General features: G+C 42.1%; 2 protein-coding genes across 2 annotated transcripts in view; one reads left to right on the top strand and one right to left on the bottom strand.

Moving 5' to 3' along the window:
• Positions 1-5,512, bottom strand: part of CCNK (cyclin K) — a 21,724-nt gene extending 16,212 nt beyond the window's left edge. Inside the window, exon 1 of the mRNA XM_025042136.1 lies at positions 5,392-5,512. The gene's annotated coding sequence lies outside the window, so the exon portion shown is untranslated. The remainder of the gene's footprint in view (positions 1-5,391) is intronic.
• A 172-nt stretch (positions 5,513-5,684) lies between these two features.
• The window catches only part of SETD3 (SET domain containing 3), a 55,180-nt gene continuing 54,994 nt past the window's right edge, over positions 5,685-5,870 (top strand). Inside the window, exon 1 of the mRNA XM_015599748.2 lies at positions 5,685-5,837. The gene's annotated coding sequence lies outside the window, so the exon portion shown is untranslated. The remainder of the gene's footprint in view (positions 5,838-5,870) is intronic.

Below are 5,870 nucleotides of genomic sequence, written 5' to 3'. Positions count from 1 at the left end.
GAAGGGCTGCTTAGAGGTCTGCAGAAAGCAGACCAGTTAGGAGATTGTTGTAACTATTCGAGTAATGCCTAATGAAGGCCTGTCCCACACACCAATAATGTGGGAAAAAGCGGACATCATTAACTGACTTTGAGGCAAAGAATGGCAAGAAATAAATTCAAGTTTGCTTGACTGACAGGGAGGGGTGATACCAAAAAGAAAAATGTAGAAGAAAAAGAGCTGGTTTTAATGGGGGGAGGAAAAGGAGAATTTGGCTCTATAAACATCAGGTTTTAAGAACTGAGTGTGGAAACATCCATCAGACAGATAACTAGCTCTGTTGAAATCTGGAAAGAACATATCTACTTGAGATTCACCTATGTGGACTTGACAACTAAAGTCATGGTGACAGATGGAGAGATGGGGAGTAAAACAAGAAGGGATCTGAGGACAGAACTCTAAAGGACTGAGGAAGCAGGAAGAATCACCAAAGGAGAGAAAGGAAAGGCAGGGCCAGAGGCACGGAAATTTGCATCCTTAACTGCACAAGAAACCAAGGGATATCAACTTAAAGACAGAGGTCATGTCGTCGTCAAGAGTGACAAATCCTAAAATAAATAAATAATTAATTAAAGGACAAGGAATTAAGATTACCAGAATTGATAATGAGTTATTAGAGACTGAAAATTGGTTGTAGTGATGTTTGCACAACTCTGAATACACTAAAAACCACTGACTTGCACACTTTAAATAGGTGATTTATACGGTATGTGAATTACAGCTCAATAAAGCAGACATGTACACCTACGTAAGCAGAACACCTTTTAGACATGCAGAGGGAAGGCTGCGAGCGGTATTAATAGGCTATGAATAGGTTCTTGTTTTTTTCAGCATAAAGGAGAATGAAGGATGTGTGTTGCAGAAAGGAACGAGCCACTAGAAGAGGCTGAACAAGCCATTGAGGGGTGAACTGGTCAAGGAATAATAAAAAGCACAGTATAAAACTTAACTGTAGAAAGGAAGCTCTTTCTCTATGACAGAAGGGAAGGAAAAGTTGGGGAAGCTATTTGAAAAATCATTTAAGGGGGAAGAAGTCAATTACAAAACAGTATCTCCATTTTCTCTGGGAAACAGAATGCCAAGACATCTGCTGAGAGGAAAGGGGCAGAGCGGAGAAAAGGGTTAGGAATAACCCAGCAGGGATGAAACGGGATGGGAAAGAATCTCGGTCCACAAGTGGACAAATATATTCAAGCCTGTTTTACCTTGCTGTCACTGACCAAACCCCAACTAATAATCTAGTGTGGATGCCTTCAGAGTACGGGGCAAAATAAACAATACGTGGAATGCAGTGAAAATAAACGTGCATGAATAGAACAGAAACAGTCCTCTAAATCATTCCTCACCCTGAAAAAGTCCTCCCCTGAGTTCTATAATCTGGTTCCCTATTACTCTTTAGTTATTTTTTCACAGACTCTAAAAAGGCATAAATTTTCTCATTAGCAGTTTGATTGTTATGAAAATGACTGAAAGATTTATGAGCTCCACAAAGTAAAAATCTCTCCATAAACAAAGAGTGTATCAAGGCATTTTAGCAACGTCTTTCAGGAATGTGCTTTAGATATACCATTTTACATGATGAAAGATTAAATGCATTTTTCAACATTTATAACTATGGATACTTACAAGTTGGAAACAACAGTAAAGGTCACTACTCAACTTTTTTTTCACACCGTACAGAAATTCCCTCTAAACAATAATATTGGGTCACTCACTAACCTTCATTAAGATGACCTTACTAGTGAATGAAGTAGCCTACAGCATTGCTGAGTATCAATAACTGTTGTTCTCATTAATTCTTCTATTAATTTTATATTGATTTCCTTCTGTTCTATTCATCTATTATCTGTTCTGTTCATCCACAGAATAATGAATGAATGAACTCTACCTTTCAACAACTCTAGCTCTCACTTAGCTCCTTGAAAATACCTCTCCCTTGTCTACTGATCGCCTTTCAAATATGTGAAGACAATTTTTACATTCCCTTCTATTCTCCAAGGCTGTAAACAAACATCCCATTTCCATAACATGGTTTTTCGTGTTTCAAGATCCTTCCTAAATATTAGCAATCAAAATGGAAAACAATAGTCTTTATATGATCTGGACAGTACATCAGGGAAGGGAGACTGCTGATATTCAGCAACATGTCCATTGAGTGCCCACTGAGTTGCAGCAGGCCTGCAAGCTATGTTTTCTTATCCTCACAATTTATCATTGAGAAAATGGAGCTAAAGAGATGAGAAGCAACTTGGCTAATTCACACAGCTGGTAAATGGCAGAGCCACGATCTGCCACTAGACTAAAGTAGTACTTTACTGCCTTCTCTCAATCTGGACACTACTTTGCTTCTAGGGAACATTACATCTTGGAACCATTTTTGTCAAGTTAGGTCTTTCTCATCTCAAACATGGGCAACTGGGTTTTTGTAAACTCAACCATTCCTGGTAAATTTATATCTTGTTAGTTTGGGCCTATTATTTCAGCCTTTAAGAACTCCTTGAATCCTGAGTGTCATCTAACATGCTAGCTATCACTACAGGTTTTGTACGCATATGTTAATTTAAAAAGCATGCCTCTTATTTTAAAGTTGGTAATAAAAAAGTGCTAATCAGAGTAAGAGCCCTGTAGCCTATCTCTACATATTTCTCCTCATTTAGGCTGTCATCATTCATTAATCAAAATTTCGGTTTTGGTTATTTAAGTGGATACGAATCCATCTAATTAGACTTTATCCAGTGTACATCTATCTATCTGTATCTACTAGGATAGGAAGAAAGATTATGTTCAGTACCCTAAGGAAACCTGAATGAACTTATCCTCCATCCATCATCAATCCAGTACATTTACAACAAAAGGAAGCACGGTTTTAAACCGAAGCTCTGCTGGTTTGAGGGGATCAGCTCTCCTTTCCCAAACATTCACAAACTCTTTTTTTGTTTTCCCAACAAGATTCTAAACTAGATTATTAACAAGTTCTAGCACCCAAGGGCCACCTATTTGCTCTGCAAAAACTGAGACATTGATCAGACTCCAGTGTTCTATCATTAACTGTGCTTTTAGGATTCCTCAAAAGCTCTGAACAATGATTTTACAATCTTATCTGCAAATTCTCTAGCATATAATTTATCTGAGCCTAAATATACAAGTGAGATTTAATCCAATTAGATATTCTTTACAATCTCCCTAATTACCCTGAATGTAATTCTTCTTGATTTGTTTGTCCTTACCCAGTTTTGGAGAAAACAAACAGGAAACGTTTTTTTCTTCCTTCTAGACACTCAGTGAACTCACTGCTTTCAGACATAACCTCCTGAAATGAACTATGGTCATGTGCTACTTAAGGATGGGGAATATGTTTAGAGAAATGCATCCTTAGATGATTCCGTTCTTGTGAACATCACAGAGTGTGCTTACACGAACCTAGGTGGTATAGCCTACTTTACCTAGGCTACAAGCCTGTTCAGCATGCAGTTGGACAAAACACAGTAGCATTAAATCACAGCAATAGTAAATCAAGCACAAGGGAACAGATGTAATCAAGAAGTGGGGTGAAATGGAGACAATAATGCAAACAGGAGACACAGTAAACACGAAATGCATGAGGCTGCTGCCGGCATAACAGGCTTACTGTTTTACAGCAAGTTTTGTCTTTAGTATAAAGGCTACACTCTAAAATAAAATAACAAAAAGTATAGTAAATGTGTAAACCAGTAATAGACATTTACCATTACCAAGTATTATGTACTACACATAATTACATTTGCTATACTCTTATAGGACTGGCAGCACAGGTTTGTTTCCACCAGCATCCACACAAACCCGTGAGTAATGCCTTGTGCTACGTACAACATTAGGACAGCTACCACACCACTCGCAATGGGAATTTTTCAGCTCCACTATCATCTTACGGGACCACCTACGTATATGCGGTCCATCCTTGACTGAAACGTGGTCATGCAGTGCATGACTGTAGCTCATTTTGTAGGCCAAAACTACCAATTGTTTTGACCTTCAATTTTTAGAAATGGTATTTAAAATTTAAGGATCTCCTTAGCAATTAGACGGTTTCTTTATTCCTTGTTAAGTGCAAATTATGTTTTCGAATGAAACAAATGCTAAAAAATGTTTTAGGCATCAACTAATGTGTTTGAAAAATGCATATAATAAAAACAATACAAAAGAAAATAAAACTCTAAAATTAGACACCTATGGTAGTCGCACTGAACAAAACTCCCACAAGCCTGGATAATTATTACATTTATAGTCAAGATTATTTAACAAACAAGCATCCTAGGTACTCAATTTTAACCAAAATGTCTACGAATACTACTACTAGTCGTCCATCCATTCTTCATTCAGCAATACACAAAACTGACCATAAGACACGCAGTATTCTAGGTGCTGGGGATACAAACAGTTCCTAGTAGAGCATTCATTCTAGCAACAACATTCGTACGAACTCTTAATGAATGCCTACAACTGCAAGAGCGATTTAGAGCGAGGTACACGAACATTACCAAAGTTACCTTAAACACATAAAAAGCCACGCTCAACTAACTGCTCTCAGAAGTCGTTCCTAACGTCAGAAGATTTAGCGAAAGCTCCATTTAACTGGCAATCCAAATTCAGGAAGCGTTACCGACCATGCTTTGTGCCGGTAATAGTGTTAAGAGCTTTTAAGAACCTCTAGACTAACGCCCCGACTTTTGAAAGAGCGATTCCTTTAGCAAAACACTAAACCAATCGGGGAGAGAGTCAGTAAGAACGAAGTCTCGGGCAAGAACGAATCTAATCGCGGAAGTACCTTTTCCTTATTATGCCTACCTTATTATGCCTACTTCCTTATTCCTCATGCCTTTTCCTCAACCCTAGTCCCACCCTTGTTACATGGCTCTTGAGGCTCCAAAGTCGCAGTACCCCAAACATGGTACAATACCCAAAGTCCCAGACCTAACCAAGGCTGGGACCGGGATGATGTAAAGTAACTGGAAGATGTGTAGTCAGCGGTCGTGCGGTTAAGAATGTGCATGCGCGTGTTAAGACCCCTGCTCCTTCTCCCCTGCTAGAAAGTTCCCCTCTCTGCAAGGGCCGCCCCTCTCTGCAAGGGCCGCTACCAATTCTAGGGTCCACGCTGGCCTCCCTGCACCGCTCCTGCGCCTCAAATCCTCCTGAAGCCCGTCCCGCAGCCCCGCCATCGCCCGCTAACTTCGATAAGCACTGGGGGTAGCGGAGGAAGGTGGACTCCGGGAAGAGAGACTCCGCCAGCGGATGGAGGTGGTTGGCTATATCCTACTCCGACCTCCAGGTACGCGGGAGGTGGGCGGCGCTGCCCGCGCTCTGTGGGTCACTCACCCCTCGCCTCAGGCAAGCCCCTTAGCGACGTCTCTCCTTGCCGACTGCAGCCATCTTGGACGTTGGATGTCGGGGCATACGTCATCACGCTGCGTCGGCGTCAGAAAACACGCGACGGCACCTGCCAACCAATCAGAAGAAAGTAGAGCTCCTAAAGGAGGAAAGAGCAGCCAGTCTCCTTCCGGCCTCTCCCGCAAGAGGAGGAGCCGGCCAGGGGGTCCCTCCCATCGGTCCCGCCCCCGGAGCGAAGGAAATTCGGGAGCAACCGAACCTGCTAACGGAACTTGGACTCGAGAGGCGGGGCCCGGGGCGCCCGTCCTCCAATCAGTGCCCGGGTGTGGCGCAGTCCCGCCAATTGTGGCCTTGGAGCTGCAGGGGGCCGAGCCGGCAGCTCTGGCCCGGAGAGCCGGCAGGCCCAATGGCTGGGGAGGAGCTGAAGGAGAACGGTAGGGGGGTCGCAGGGCGGGGCTGCGCCATGC

The sequence above is a fragment of the Pteropus alecto genome, unplaced genomic scaffold, assembly GCF_000325575.1.
Source record: "Pteropus alecto unplaced genomic scaffold, ASM32557v1 scaffold8, whole genome shotgun sequence".
Classification (NCBI taxonomy): domain Eukaryota; kingdom Metazoa; phylum Chordata; class Mammalia; order Chiroptera; family Pteropodidae; genus Pteropus; species Pteropus alecto.
This window is presented reverse-complemented; position numbering and strand designations above follow the sequence as displayed.